We start from the raw sequence: 16,278 nt of genomic DNA, 5'->3' as shown, positions 1-16,278 counted from the left end.
ATATATATATATATCTATATATATCTATATATATATAGATATATATAGATATATATATATATTTTTTTTTTTTGGTCTTAGCCTTTACAATAAATATCAAGGAATAAGGGCGGCTGGGTGGCTCAGTTGGTTAAGCAACTGCCTTCAGCTTGGGTCATGATCCCAGGGTCCTGGGATCAAGCCCCACTGCTCATTGGGATGCCTGCAGCTCCCTCTTCCTCAGCTGCTCCCCCTGCTTGTGCTTTGCTGCTGTCAAATAAATAAAATCTTTAAAAAAATATATCAAGGAATTACAATCACCTTTACTTCATAGATCTCTTGTAACACTTCCTGGATTTCAATCTCTTAGTACTTCATGCAGAACTGGGCTCAATGTGGGTCTTTGTATGGCAAGGCTTCCAAGACTTCATACACCTGAGAATATTTTTATCATCCCCTATTTAATTGAATGTGGTTGGCTATAAAATTCTAAGTTTCTCTTCAAAACGCTGCAAACACTTTTTTTTTTCCTGCATTTAGTGATGCTGGTCGAAACTGATGTCAATTTAATGTTTGTTCCTTGTAATCTGTTCTCTCTGAGGCTCCTTTTGCTTTGTTAGTCTTAAATTTCACTATAATGTTCCTGGAAGCAAATTTTTCCTGATTTCTCATCTTCAGCATTTTAAGGAAACTTTCCCCCTGAGAACATTCATTTTTTTAATTCTTTTTTATTTTTTTTTAAGATTTATTTATTTTAGAGAAAGCACAAGTGTGGGGGGAAGGGCAGAGGGAGGGAGAAAGAATCTCAAGAAGACTCCCCACCCAGCACAAGCCTGAGACCATGACCTAGGCCGAAATCAAGACTCAGATGCTTATCCGACCGAGCCACCCAGGCACCCCCACCCTTTTAATTCTAAAAGAGAATTATTTTTCCCATTATTTCTTCAAGGATGTCCTCCTTTACATTTTTTTTTTTAAATGCAGGCTCCATGCCCAATGTGGGGCTTGAACTCATGATCAGGAGATCAAGAGTCACATGTTCCACCAACTGAGCCAGTAAGGCGCCCCCTACTTTTCATTTTTAAGATTCCTATTATTTAGGGGTGCCTAGCTGGCTCAGTTGGTGAAGCGTGCAACTTCCAATCTCGGTGTTGTGAGTTCGAGCCCCACACTGGGTGTAGAGATTACTTAAAAATAAAATATTTTAAAAAGGAAATTAAAAATAAAAAAAATGAAATTTAACAAAAAGATTCCTATTATTTAGATGTGAGTACTTCTACATTTATTTTCCTTACCTTTCAGTTTTTCCTTTAGATTTTCTTTTTATCCTTTATTTTTTTATTCTGGGAGATTTTCTCGATCTGGAGTTCTAATTCATTCTTCAATTGTATCCATTCTGTTATTGCAACCATTGCATTTTTCAACCCTACCATTTCGGCTTGGTTCTCTCAGCCCCTGCTTATTCTCATTTCAAGTTCTTAAGATGTTCCCTTTTCTTTTAGGATAATTATCAGTCTAACTTTAAACTCTAGATCCATCTGTTCTATTTCTGTTCCAAAGAAACTTATACATAATTCTTCTCTTGAAATACCTGTGCTCTTCAACTGTCTTTGTTATTTTCCCCTAGAAGATAGGAGATACTCTGACAGGCAAAGAATATGGGGCAAGACCAGATTCCAGCCCACATTAGCTGCAGTAAGCTGGAGTAAGGTAGAAAACAAGTAGTAGGAGTGCCTGGCTGGCTCAGCCAGAAGAGCATGTGACTCTTGACCTCAGGGTTATAAATTCAGGCCCCGTGGTTAGGTGTGGAAATTACTTAAAATTAAACTCTTAAAAAAAAAAAAAAACCAAGAAGTACAAAAGTAGAAAGCCCCAAGCACCAGAAAACCACAATCACTCTCCACCCCACTCAATCACTACCCAGATCAAAAACTCATCCTTTGTTCCCCAAGAAGAAGCACTATGATAAGATCTGGGGAGACTAAGGACTTAGAAGGTAAGAGACAGAGAAGTGATGTCTAAGGTCAGTCATCACCTATTTTTCATCAGCTTCTCACAAGTATACGCTTCTGTAATGCCCTGATTCACTCTTGAGGACAGCTGGACTAGGGCTCTGAGTCACAAGCATAGAAAAAGGTAATTCCAAGGTAACTAGGCAGGGGAGAAACTAGAGCAGTATTCCAACAGTTGCCTTCCCCCATGGTTTTATCCGCCTAAAGCCACACCTGGTTGACTTCTGTCCCAGACCAAACACTGCCTCCCCATGCACACACACACAGGTTCAAAACAGCCCACATCAACCATCTGTTTCTCACACCATTTTCCTATTACCATTCCTGTAGGGATGATTTTGGGAGGGAACCAGCAGTCTTGGTAGGAACAGGAACTGACCACTTGGGGGGGTCTGAAGAATTTAAACATCAGTAAGGTTTTCCTACTTTGCTTTAACACCTGGTAGAAAGTGTTATGCTATAAAAATAAATACAAATTAAAATTTAAAAAACACTGCTTTAAGGGCTATGGAAGTTAAAAGGACACATTATCTGACTGCAGGGCAGAGAAGGAATGGGAGGGAATGGAGACAGGAGTGGAAGGATTTTAAAATGAGAGAACAGTGAAAAGAATGGGAGGGAAAACATGAGCAAAGGCACTGTTCAAGGATGTACGTGAGAAATGAAGTCAGTTGACAAGCTCTGAATCCAAAGCAAGATCCTGTCCCTTTCCCACTTGTAGTCTCTTTTGAATGCAGCAGGGTTAGGTATTTTACTTGCTCCTTAAAAGAGGAAACTGAGCCTAAAAGGAGTCAAATAACTTGCCTGAGTCTAAAGCTTATTCTTTCCCACTATGCTATCAGTGAGCAGTTACATTCAGTCGCTCAAACCAGAAAGTCTGGGTGGCTCAGTCGGTTAAGCCTCTGACTCTTAATTTCAGCTCAGGTCATGATCTCAGGGTTGTGAGGTCGAGCTCCATGTCAGGCTCCACACTGGGCAGGGAGTCTGCTTGGGATTCTCTCCCTCCACCCATCCACCCCCAACCCCATGAGTGCGCTCTAAATAAATCGGTTTTATTTATTTGTCAGAGAGACACAGAGCATGCGCGCAAAAGCAGGGGAAGCAGCAGGCAGAGGGAGAAGCAGGCTTCCCACTGAGCAAGCCCAATGCAGAACTCGATCCCAGGACCCTGATATCATGACCTGAGCCAAAGGCAGATGCTTAACCGACTGAGACACCCAGGCGCCCCAATAAATAAACAAATAAAACCAGAGAGTTAGAGGAGTCATCTTATCTCTCTCTCCCCGTTACCACATCATCAAACCTAACCAATTTTAACTTCTAAATCTTTCAAATCCACCTTCTTTTCATCTCCATGACTATTTCCCCAAACCAAAAGTGTTATTTCCTACATCACTGAAATAGACTCTGAACTGGTCTCTCTAACCCCCTTCAAACCGAATTCCACACTATAGCTAGGAGGATTAAAAAAACAAAATAAAAAAACAAACCCAATCCTTCAGTGCCAAGCCCTGCTCTAAAGCTTGCTACTGCTCTAAAGATAAACACAGACTCTAGCCCCAGTCTTGCCAGTCTTTCCTCTTGCACTTCATGTTCTTCTCCATGCTCCCTGCACCTCACCACACTGATCTTTTAGTCTCTCAGGGCACTTACTTCCTGCTTCAGGGCCTTTGCACACGTTGTTCCTTAATTTGTAGCACTATGAGTTCTGCACAAGACTGACTCATCCCAGACCTTCTAGTCTTAGGTTAAATAATCAGTTAAACAATCATTAATAGATGATAAGCCATGAAGTAAAAGACTGGGGGAGGGGAAACTTCAAAACACATGGAGAAGGCTGAGAACACTCGACCACTGACAAAACTCTCTAAAAGGCGGTCATTCGCATCATGTACTTCCTGATGTGAAGCAAGAGGAAGCACCCAGAACCTCCTACCTCCTATGAAGTATTCTTGACAAAAAAAACAACTAACCAAGCTTCTACATCTAATTGCTAACTACCTGCTTGTAGGAAAAATGGAGGGTAAAGGAATAAATAATAGCAAAAGCAAATAATTACCCAAACTCAGAATGCAGGAAATCCTACAAGAGCTCAGATGGGGGGAGGGGGTGGAATATGGTTAAGTGGGGAGACCATTATTGAGGCTTAAAAAAACATACACTTAATACAGTGTGTGGACCTTGTTCATTCAAGTCCCGATTCAAAGAAACATCTGTAAATGCCATTTTTCTCTTAACAATATAAAAATTGTTTAGAGAAATCTCTAAACAATCATAAAATTGTTTTAGAGAAATCTCTAAACAATCATAAAATTTTTAATTATGTACTAGGTAGTAGATATTAAGAAACTGTTAACCGTAGTAAAAAGGCACTGTGATAATTTTTTTTAAATCCTGACCTGATAAGAAATACACCCTAACAGGGCGCCTGAGTGGCGCAGTCGTTAAGCGTCTGCCTTCGGCTCAGGCGTGATCCCGGCATTCCGGGATCNCAATCATAAAATTGTTTTAGAGAAATCTCTAAACAATCATAAAATTTTTAATTATGTACTAGGTAGTAGATATTAAGAAACTGTTAACCGTAGTAAAAAGGCACTGTGATAATTTTTTTTAAATCCTGACCTGATAAGAAATACACCCTAACATATTTAAAGGTAAAATGACACATCTGTGATATGCCTTAAAATATTTCATCAAAAATTTGAGAAAAAATTGGGGCGCCTGGGTGGCTCAGTCGTTACACATCTGCCTTCGGCTCAGGTCATGATCCCAGCATTCTGGGTTCGAGCCCTGCATCTGGCTCCCTGCTCAGTGAGGAGTCTTCTCCCTCTGCCTCTGCTCCTCCCCCCAGCACCCGTGTCCTCTCGCTCTGCTCTCTCTCAAATAAATATTTTTAAAAAGCTTTAAAAAAAGCTGAAAAGAACTTGACTACTTTTAAATGAATGAGAGAAGAAAGTTCTTTTTGCTTTCAAAAAACTCTCCCTGGAACAAACTGACGGTTGCCAGAAGGGAGGAGGTGGATGGATAGGCAAAATGGGTGAAGTGGAGTGGGAGATCCAAGTTTCTGGTTTGGAATGAGTAAGTCACAAGGATAAAAGGTACAATACAGGGAATACTGTCAATGGTATTACACTAGCATTGTGTGGTGACAGATAGTAGCTGCACTTGTGGTGAGCACAGTATAACGTATAGGGCTGTCAAATCACTACATGTACACCTAAAATGAATGTCACGTTGGATGTTAACTGTATTTCAACTTAAAAAAATAATAAATAAAATAACCCAAAGGACTCTTTCTCAAGAGAGATTTGTTTATTGACAGAGAAGCCATGGGGCACCTGGGTAGCTCAGTCAGTCAAGCATCTGCCTTCAGCTCATCATGATCCCAAGACCCTGGGATCAAGCCCCAGGTCTGGCTCCCTGCTCAGTGGGGAGTCTGCTTCTCCCTCTCCCTCTGCCCTTCCCCCTTGCTCTCTCTCTCTCAAATAAACAAATANAAATAAAATCTTTAATTAAAAAAAAAAAAAAAAAAAAGAAAAGCCAATTCCACCACTTCATTCCACAATACAGCAGAACTAGGGATATCCCAGGCAGGGCAGGCCAAAGTACCCTGGTTTTTCAGTGCATTTGAAGAGTGAAGGACTATCACACATGGGCCTGTAGAGCTGACTCAAGAGGCACTTCCACTTCCAGACTCTCACTCCCCTCACTGGGTATGTGTGCATGAGCTTATATGATTGGTCTCCAACTTACTGTCTCCATTCCTGCTTGGTACTCTTCTCCAAGTTTCCACTTCCACCACTCAATCCCCACCATGACGAATGATGAACTCAGTTTCTTCAATGTGTCAAATCCTTTTACCACTTACCTGCCAGGTGTTTTTAGTACCAAGTTTTTCAAACTACAAGTTGTACCCCAATGAATCTTAACTGCTCCCCTCCATTAATGAAATAGAACAGAAAAGAAAATAACAAAGGTAAATTTTGTTCTGAGGAACCTGTTTCTGTTATTAAAAATAGCCAACACGGGGCACCTGGGTGGCACAGCGGTTAAGCGTCTGCCTTCGGCTCAGGGCGTGATCCCGGCGTTATGGGATCGAGCCCCACGTCAGGCTCCTCTGCTATGAGCCTCTCTTCCTCTCCCACTCCCCCTGCTTGTGTTCCCTCTCTCGCTGGCTGTCTCTATCTCTGTCGAATAAATAAATAAAAAATAAATAAATAAATAAATAAAAAATAAAAATAGCCAACACAACACAGTTAAGCACCTGTGTATCAGGCACTCTTTAAAGCAATAATTTTTTTGCAATAACTCATTCAATCCTTACAGAGATCCTATTAGGTAGATATATTATTGTCCTCATTTTCAAAGGGGAAACTGAGGCAGAGAGGAAGATAACTTGCCAAAAATCATGGTTTTAGGGTCCAAGCACTCTGGCTGCAGAGCCAAAGTTCTTAACTATTCCCCCCTCCTATGTGTACTGGGTCACAATATAAAACTTATTTTTTACTGGGGGTCATGGTTTAAAAAGATTGAAATACAATGCCTTTGGATTTCAGACAGTATCAGGCACCTGTCCTTTCCCCTTTCTGTGATCTACTTTCTATTGAAAATTCTTATTCTTCTACCTAGGTCCAAAGTCACTTCCTTGGTCAAGGCTTTCTGACACCCCAAGGGAAGCTGATGACACCAGAGCCCCTCTATTACCACTTACCACATTATATTTTTTGTGTCCTCTACTGGACTGAAATCAGAGAGCAGTTTATTCATCTGTCAGTGATGATGAAAGACTGGTTTTTACCCTGCACTCAGTCCAAGAGACTCCCACACTTCATCTTCAAATCTCTACCTTTGAAGACAACTGTGAATGTTAAGACTAATTAAATTAAAAAGTCTTGTCAGAATTTAGCAGAACTAATCATTCGTAATTCTTTAAAGCCCTAAGGACCTCTACTAAACACTACTGTCTGATTCTCTTTCAGCCACATACTTGAGAGTAATAAAAACTTAAAAAAAAAAAAAACGAAAGAAAGAAAGAAAGAAAGAAAAGAAAACTATTGTACTATTCAGATGTTTAGTTCTTACCAAATCTGTTACACACCTACACAGGTAAAGTGTGTAGCAAGAGTATACTCCAGCAGTTTGCAAAACAATGTGGCAGGAAAAACCCAAAACTCCATCAGTCAGGAAATGGCTAACAAAACTGTTGTACAACCCTCTAAAACAGTACTATGCAAGTGTTTAAAAGAAAGTATTATATGTATATTTGATGGTAAGCTGTCCCTGATATTATCTAAAAAACTTAAGGTACATAACAATGCATACAAAATGATCCCGCTGTATTTTAAAAATATAAGTACTGTAGGAAAAAGGAAGGATGTTATCAAGCACTTAATAGTAGCTAGCCTGAGGAGAGAACCGGTTAGAGTTAATGAACAGTTAAACTTTACACACTTCTGTATTATGTGCCTTTTTTTAACTTCAGGCACACGTCTGTTTCTTTATAAACTACACAAATTTGTGATCCTGACCAGTACTGTGTGAAACAAAATATTGTGAAATAAATGTTTTTAAATTAAATTATCTTTTCGAGTCAGGAAGGTACGAGGAGGGAAGAGACAAAACCTAAACTGAAATGTAGGAACACTTAACACCAGAAGTACCAAGTACCTTTGACAGATACCTGTTCGGGGTGGAGGGGCTTCCTAACCAACACAGCGCTTTCCTGATGACGGGAAAAAGCAACAGCATGTTATACGGGTGTAGCTTTAAAAGAGTGGTTTTCAAAATCCGGGGTGCACAAGAATCAGCTGGAAGGTGTGCCGTTTAAAATACACTGTCTCGAGCCCCATCTCCGGATGTTCTGCTTGGGCGGGTCTGGGTGTGGCCCAGAAATGAGCCCTCTTCAAAGAAGCACTTATGTGCCTCTGACACGGATGGTGCGCGGCCCTGAAAGTTACTACCTTCAAATCTTGAAACACATCAATGTCATTCTTCCCCCCTCCCTCTCTGTCCACCTCTTTCCTCCAAAAGGCCTCAGAAGGTTTCCAGTGTTGCGTCCAGTTAAACATCGTCCACCGACCATTTCGACTCCAGGTTTGCAACCTGATGGCCGAACGGCAGCAAGCACGTCACTCCACCTCCATTTTTACCTTCCGCGGGGCCTCAGCGCATAACCCTTCCCCCACCAGCCCTTCTTCCGCCCGGCGCGACTGTCCCAACGCCGCCACCCATGCCTCAAGCTCCACCCGCCCGCTGCCCCAGCTCCGAGGCCCGCCGAACTGGCCGCGCCACCGCCCGCTCCCTGCTCTCCACCTCCTGCCCCCAGCCGCCGGGGACCCGGCCGCCGAAACGCAAGAGCCACACCTTAAGGCCGCTCCAAGAGTCGCTCCCCCGCCGAGCACGGGGGGGAGGGGGAGTCAGTCACAGGCCGTAAGGCCTCAGCAGCATTTTGAAACGGCGAGTAGTGAGGGCGCAACTTCCGGCCTCCTGAACCCATCCCGTAGAAGGGCTTCCGGTGAGGCCTCCGGAAACCACGGAGGCTCCACTGGAGGGCTAGAGAGGCGGAATGGCTGAGCTCTTCCTGCCATAGAGTAGAGCCCAGTTCGGAGAGAGAGTAGCAGGTCCTGGACGACCGAGTTGTGAGGTTTCTAGAGAAAACGTTTCAGGACCTCGCAGGGTCTGATGGTATTTACAGACGTGTCCTAGGAGATCAAAAAATCGAAGAAGGGAGAAACCTAATGGCATAGCCAGAGGCAGCCTTTTGCTCTTCCGAAAAACGCCATTACCTCTGTTCCTCAAAGTTAACTTACTCACTTCTTAACTCTTCAGAGGTGGTGGCCGGAGAAGGCAAACAGCATGTTAGTGTTGTCGTTAATTGAGGGAGAGGACCAGAATATACACGAATAACTCAAGATACGTGGTAAATGAGGAAAGAGGTGCAAAGAACCAGGAGGTGGAGCTTTTTGGATCAAACAACCTGATGTCCCAATATAAAAGAACCTGCAACAAATCAGCTCGGCAGAGTTCCACCTCTGCCGGTGCCAAATGGTATTTATCCCTCCCAAGTACTTCATCTTATTTCAGAACGATTCTAAATGTTAGAGGATTTTCTGAGCTGAAGTATGTTACTTTGCAATTTCTAGTGGTTTCAGTTATACACTTGAGGGGACAGAATAAGAAGTCATTCTTCGTAATATGAATACCATTCAGTCATTTGAAGACGGTTCCCATGTTCTATCCCTAACCCTGCCCCTTGTTTTCCTGCAAGCTAAAAATCCCCTCACAGCCTTCAACTGTTTCTTACTTGACGTGGCTTCAAGCCACCCTGGTCACCATGTTCTGAACAAGTACTTGTTTAACTTGTTTAAAATGTGGCTGCCAGGACCGGGTACAGACCCATGTTAAATAAAATGGGGCGATGACCTCCCTTAATTTGCACATTGCACCTTGCTCTATTTCTGGCATATCCTTCCGCACAGCTGGGAGATCTAGATTCTGTAAATGAGCTGAAGAATTAATTCCTTTTTCACAGTTGCTCTGAAAGGGCCTGAAGTCAGCACCACCTCTCTCAAAAAATAGAGGGGAGGGGCTTTTTTAGGTGAACCTCTCTCAACTGTTTCTTCTCTCTTTTTTGTGCAATTAATTTTGGTGTAGTTTTTTTAAATTCCCTAATAGTAATTTGTACCTTTAAAATAGTATCCAGTTAGTTTAGGCCTCTTCCTCCTGTCTTCTGGACTCTTGGAATTATGATCCTCTCCAGCAACTCATTTTAAGATCAACAAACATTTGTTGAACACCTACTGTGTGCCAAGCATCAACCTAGAAGACTCCAAAGCAAACTCCTGGAATGTATCTAGTGGAGGAGTCAGTCCAGGTAAAGAGAATGTGGTAAGTGCAATTAACCTTGCCTGGAAGGTCGAGAGAGATTAGCTCTTTTACTTTTGCATTTTGCAAAATTTTGATCAACATATTTAATTTGTCTTTATCGAAAGTCTTGATAAATATGTTGAATAGGACATGGTTAAGAATAGAGTTTTTCCCCTCATGATTGACACTGATTCATGATTAATCATTCATCTTCAAATGTTGTTCTTAAACCTCTAATGATCCTACCTAATATCTGGCAACATTTCACTATCCTTCCCCAAGGAGTTCATAAAACTTCAAATGACTTGCTCTAATGAAAATAAAACATAACTAGAACATTTCTTCTCCTCATCAAGTAAACTTACCAAAAAAGAAAATGAAATTAGCTTAACAAGCTCATAACTCAGTGATCACCACTTCCTTCTCTAGGAACTGTACTCAAAAATCATTTATTTAATAAAGAGACAGGAAATCTGGGTTTAGTCTAGCTATTTCTAGAAACCAGAAAGTTACACAGTTTTTCAGTTTCCCAGTCTGTAAATAAAATGGCTAAATCAGATGATTTTTCTAGAGCCCCTTGGAGTTCTAAAGGAACTAGAAGTCAATGTTATTGATCTATAGCCTTTCTTAAAAAATCATAATGAACTACTTCACACGTACAAAAAGGTATAAAGAAGAATATGATCTCCTTTTCCCCACCACTCTTCCTAAAAAGCAATACTTTACCTATTACAAAAAAAGTTTCCTATAGTCCATTCTCCTATGGCATCTCCCTCCTTCAACTCTAAAGGGAACTCTTCTATATTTGGTATTTACCTCTGCCGTGCACCTCTTTAGATTTTAGGATTTATATATGTATATATTCCTTAAAAATATTTTGTGCTTTTAAAATTTTTATGAACGGCATCAAACTGTATGTATTCTACTGCAACTTGCATTTTTACTGATCATTGTGAAGTTCCACAATGTCAAATCATGTATAGTTAATTTTCAATATTGTTCAGTAGTGCTGTATAGTAATATTTTGAATTGTGTAATTAATTGTTATATAGTAATTACGCTTTTCTAAGGCTGCCATCACAAAATACCACAGACTGGGTCACTTAAACAATAGAATTTGTTTTCTCACAGTTCTGGGTGCTAGAAGTACAAGATCAAAGTATTGGCAAATTTGGTTTCTTCTGATATCTCTCCTTGACTTGCACATGGCTGCCTTCTTGTTTTGTCCTCACCCCTTGGCTGGTAAGTTGTCTGTGTCCTCATCTCTTCTTAGAAGGACACCAGCCATAATGGATTAGGGTCCATCTGTATGACTTCATTTTATCTTAATCACCCCTATAAAAGGCCTGCCTCCAAATAGAGTCACATTCTAAGGTGCTCAGGGGTTAGGACTTCAACATTGTAATCTGGAGATGGGGGGGGCACACAGTTCAGCGCTTAACGGTAATGAATGCACCACAATTTTTTATTCATCTCCTTTGATAAATACTTAGGTGTTTCCAGTTGTTTACTGCTACACACAGTGCTGCTGTAGACACTTCTGTACTTTGTGCACTCTAGGGAGTAGAATGATTGGGTCACAAACACACTGGCAGCACTGTCAGATCATAACACAGTGCTCTCCAAAGTGGTCGTAGAAGTATACACTCCTGGTGGATGTGTATAAGATTCTATTGCTCACATTCTCGACAATAGCCAACTATGGAAAGAGCCCAAATGTCCATCAACTGATGAATGGATAAAGAAGATGTGATCATACACACACACACACACACACACACACACACACACACACACTCGCACACGGGAATATTATTCACCCATCAAAAATAATGAGATCTTGCCATTTGCAACAAATTGGATGAAGCTAGAGTGTATTATGCTAAGTGAAATAAGTCAGTCAGAGAAAGACAAATATATGATTTCACTCATATGTGGAATTTAAGAAAGAAAACAGATGAACATATGGGAAGGGGGAAAAGAAAAAGAAGGAGAGAGGAAAACAAGCCATAAGAGACTCTTAATGATAGAGAACAAACTTAGGGTTGTTGGGGGGGGGTGGTAGGCTAGATGGTGATGTGTTAAAGAGGGCACGTGATGTGATGAGCACTGGGTGTTGTATGTAAGTAATGGACCACTGAATTCTACTCCTGAAACCAATATTATACTATATGTTAACTAACAAATTTTAAATTTAAAAAAATGAATAAACTAGAAGTGCAGCAATAAAAAGAAAAAGATTCTGTTGCTCCACATCTTTGCCAATCCTTGTTATTGTCAGATTATTTTAAAAAAACAATCTGATAGATGTGAGAATTTCTCATGGTGGTTTGATTTACACGGTGGTCCATGATTATTAGTAAGGTTGAGCATTTTTCCATATTCATTGACCATGGTTACTCACCTGTGAATTGCCTGTCCATATTTTTTGCCCCCTTTTCTATTGGTCTTTTCCTCAGTGATTTGTAGGAGTTCTGTATGTAATCTGGATATTAATCCTTCTTGATTATATGTATCACAAATCTTCAAATCTATAACTGGTTTTCACTTTTTTAATGTCTTTTGATGAACAGTTTTTTAAATGAAGTCAGATTTATTAATTATTTTATGTTTCACTTTCTTTTTTTTTTTTCATTTAGAAGATTCTTCCCTGTTTTGAAGTCATAAAGTTACTCTCATATACTTTCTCCTAAAAGTTCTAAAGATTCACTTTTCACATTTAGGCCTTTAATTCATCCGCAATTGATTTTTGTGAATGTGATAACATGGAGATCCAATTTTATTTTTTCAATTTGAAAAATAAATGTATGGCTCTATTACTGAATCTATAAGCTGAATGTGAGCCTATCTATAGTCTCTTGAATTAATCTTTCCTTCCTATTTAACATAATCATTGAAGGTTTTGTAGAAGAAGAATCATTTGAGTGGGACCTTAAAAAATGAATAGGATTTCAAGAGGCAGAAATGGGAGAAGTCATTTGAAGAAACATGGCACAAATAATGGGGAGAGGAAAGAGATGAGGAATTTAGAAGAGACGGTCTTAAAACTGAAAAGAATCTACTTTGATCAAAGTGTTGGTTACTGAGTAAAAGATTGGCACGGTATTGAATCCCGCTGTCCAATATAATATCCACCAGCCACACGTGGCTTGAAATGTGGCTAGTCCAAATTGAGATTCGAAAATTTAGGAGGGCTTTTTTCCAGTTAATGCGGCTCGAGGAACCATGAGCAGCAGATCCCCGAGACACCCCGTACGAGGCAGGGTGGGAAGTCCTGCAGGGGAACCAGGGCAAGCGCCGAAAGTTTCTGGAGCCGGTGGAGCTGCAGATCAGCCTGAAGAACGATGACCGTTACAAGAACAAGTGCTTCTTGGGCACCATCAGGCTGAAGTCCACTCCTCACCCCAAGTTCTCCATATGTGTTTTGAGGGACCAGCCGCACTGTGATGAGTCCTAGGCTGTGTATTCCCCACATGGACATTGAGGTGCTGAAGAAACTCAACAAGAATAGAAAATTAATCAAGAAGCTGGCCAAGAAGTATGATGCCTTTTTGGCTTCAGAATCTCTGATCAAGCAGATCCCATGCATCCTGGGCCCAGGCCTGAGTAAGGCTAGCAAGTTCTCTTCCTTACTGACCCACAATGGGAACATGGTGGCCAAAGTGGATGAAGTGAATCCACCATCAAATTCCAGATGAAGAAGGTGCTGTGTCTGGCAGGGACCATTGGCCACATGAAGATGACAGATGATGAGCTCATGTACAACATCCACTTAGCTGTCAATTTACTTGCATCATTGTTCAAGAAGAATTGGCAGAACATCCAGGCTTTATACGTCAAGAGCACCATGGGCAAGCCACAGGGCCTATACTAAGGCACAGTTTAATAAGCCCTAGTGCTACCATTAAAAAAAAAAAAAAGACTTAGGAAAAAAATACTGTAAAGTATCTCATTAATAACGTTTTATATTGATTACATATCAAAATGATGACATTTTGGATATATTGGGTTGAATAAAATATATAATTAAAAATAATTCCTTCTGTTTCTTTTTACTTTTTTTGATGTGGCTACTAGAAAATTTTATTTATTTTTTTTAATTTAATTTTATTATATTATGTTAATCACCATACAGTACGTCCCCAGATTCCGATGTAAAGTTTGATGCTTCATTAGTTGCGTGTAACACCCAGTGCACCATGCAATACGTGCCCTCCTTACTACCCATCACCAGTCTATCCCATTCCCCCACCCCCTAGAAAATTTTAAATAACAACTGTGGTTTGCATTTTATTTTTATTGGGATGGGTATGGAATGCCAGCAAAGTCATACGGGGCCAGGTTGTGGAGGATTTTGAATGCTGTTATAAAAAGTTCCATGTGTCACTGAATAAAGTAGTAGGGGAGAATCAAAGAGTTTTGAGCAAAGGAAAGGCACTCTAATATTCCTAACTTAATGACTAAGCATCCTGTCTGCACGTCTGCTAATTTTAGAAACCATTTTACCGTTAGCTCTGGACAGATGATTAATTCTGGCAATGTGATTCTTACAGAGAATATTTGATGTGGTGGTCCTTGTCATTGTTTTTATTGTAGCACGAATGAAACAAATCTAATGTGTGCCCCTTTGAGTGAGAAATTGAAACATAAATAAGCCAAACTTTTAATAATTGCCCATTACTCAGGGGATGAAGTGATTCTTTTTGTCTGGAATTTACTCAATATGGTCAGCTTTCAAAATTCTCTACACCTCCCCCCAGTCCAGTCAAATATGTTAAGCCTTACATTCAGCACGGTCACTATAGTTAATAGTGCTCTAATGCGTATTTGAAAGTTGCTAAGAGAGTAGATCTTGAAAATTCTCATCATAAGAAAAAAAAACTTGTTACTGTGTGTGGCGACACATTTACTAGACTTATTGTAGTGATCATTTTGCAATGTATACAAATGTGGAATCATTATGCTGTGCACCTGAAACTAATGTTATATGTCAATTATACCTCGATAAGAAAATAATTGTTAGAACTATTTGAAGTGTTGAAGTGTAGATAGTGTTAGAATGCTAGAAAGAGCAGAATCTGTAGTCTGTGCTTGTTACGTCTTTGCCATTGTCTTTCCGTGACTTCATGATTGCTTATTTCTTGTCAGACACCATTCTACACAATTTATATAAACTATCTTAGGAATTCACAGTTATTCTATTGTTCCAAGACACAGAGAAGTAGCTTGCTCAAGAACACACAGTGGAAGTAAGGTTGTTTTTTGTTTGTTTGTTTTTGGAAGTAAGGTTTCAAACAGGGGCACCTAAATTCAGAACCCAGGCTTTAATGTAGAAACATTCATCCTTTCAGTTTTTCAATGTACATATATGCACCTTTTTAAAAAAATTGCTTTGAAATATTTCCTAGCTTAACAATAGTTTGCAATTTTTCCCAAGTTGTATTCTTCTATAACATGATTATTAATTAGCTACATAATATTCCACGTATTAAGGCTGTACCATAATTTGTATAGCCATTATGTCAATTGCAGTATTTTCCAATTAAAATGCCATGACGATCTTTCCTGTAATCGAATCTTTTTATACATCTCTGATTATTTCTTTAGGACAAATTCCTACAAGTGAAATTTCTGGGCCAGAACAATCATTCCTAAAGCGTTGGAATCAAGCAGATGGAATGAAAGGAGAGCAACATCAGCTAACAGAAATTCTTTAATGTCCCACCCTAAGCCCCATGGTGCGTGACTCTCAAGGCCTGCTCTATAGCAGAAGGCAGCGCTCAGGTTGCTGATAGCTGTGGAAGAGAAGAGCCTCCAGTGCTCTGATCAATGAAATCTCTGCTGGCACGTTTAGCTTTCCTGACTCTCTGGCTTGCAGGGCTTCTGCCCCCGGGGGTCACGGCTGATGACTTCCTCCAGGGTCTGCGTCACTTAAAAATTACTTGGATGTCTTCAAGGGGCATACAGGACAATCCTACTGTCCCTCTGCAGGGTCCTTTCTCCCACTCCAAACTACGCAGTTCAATCCAGCAGTTTCCGAGCAGTTTATTTATATTCTCTCTTAAACTCTTTTTGTCGGGTCGGTTTTAGAACTGATAGCCACCCTATTATCAATAGTAAAATAGACCTGATGCCACTACAAGGCTTCAAAGGTGGTATACCTCACGTCCTCTTGATCGTGGAGAGAGATTACAAATCAAAGAAGCCTACATAATAATGGTTCTTGGGCATATAAATACCTTGCAATTCTGAAGTAGCTGATAACACTGGAGAAAAGTGTTTTTCTGTTTCTCTTTGTTGCAGGGATCCTGAGCTTTCTCGGGTCTAAAACAGTTTCACAAAATACAGGTGAAAGAAATCGATTACACAAGGTTCTTTATTCTTATGTAAGGTATTATAGTAGAAGCTGTCTCTTGTGAGA

General features: G+C 40.3%; 1 protein-coding gene and 1 pseudogene across 8 annotated transcripts in view; one reads left to right on the top strand and one right to left on the bottom strand.

The window, feature by feature from the left end:
• Positions 1 to 8,490, bottom strand: part of MDM4 (MDM4 regulator of p53) — a 39,706-nt gene extending 31,216 nt beyond the window's left edge. For 6 of the 8 annotated variants that reach the window (XR_004627352.1, XR_004627353.1, XR_004627350.1 and 3 more), the window contains exon 1: positions 8,355 to 8,490. The gene's annotated coding sequence lies outside the window, so the exon portion shown is untranslated. Of the gene's footprint in view, positions 1 to 6,702; positions 6,850 to 7,671; positions 8,315 to 8,354 lie in introns of those variants that run through there. The other 2 variants (XM_034667106.1, XM_011223616.3) reach the window with 2 other exon arrangements.
• A 4,596-nt stretch (positions 8,491 to 13,086) lies between these two features.
• LOC100466083 lies at positions 13,087 to 13,860 on the top strand (annotated as a pseudogene).
• Positions 13,861 to 16,278: the final 2,418 nt, after the last annotated feature.

The sequence above is a fragment of the Ailuropoda melanoleuca genome, chromosome 8 (assembly GCF_002007445.2).
Source record: "Ailuropoda melanoleuca isolate Jingjing chromosome 8, ASM200744v2, whole genome shotgun sequence".
In the NCBI taxonomy this organism is placed as follows: domain Eukaryota; kingdom Metazoa; phylum Chordata; class Mammalia; order Carnivora; family Ursidae; genus Ailuropoda; species Ailuropoda melanoleuca.
This window is presented reverse-complemented; position numbering and strand designations above follow the sequence as displayed.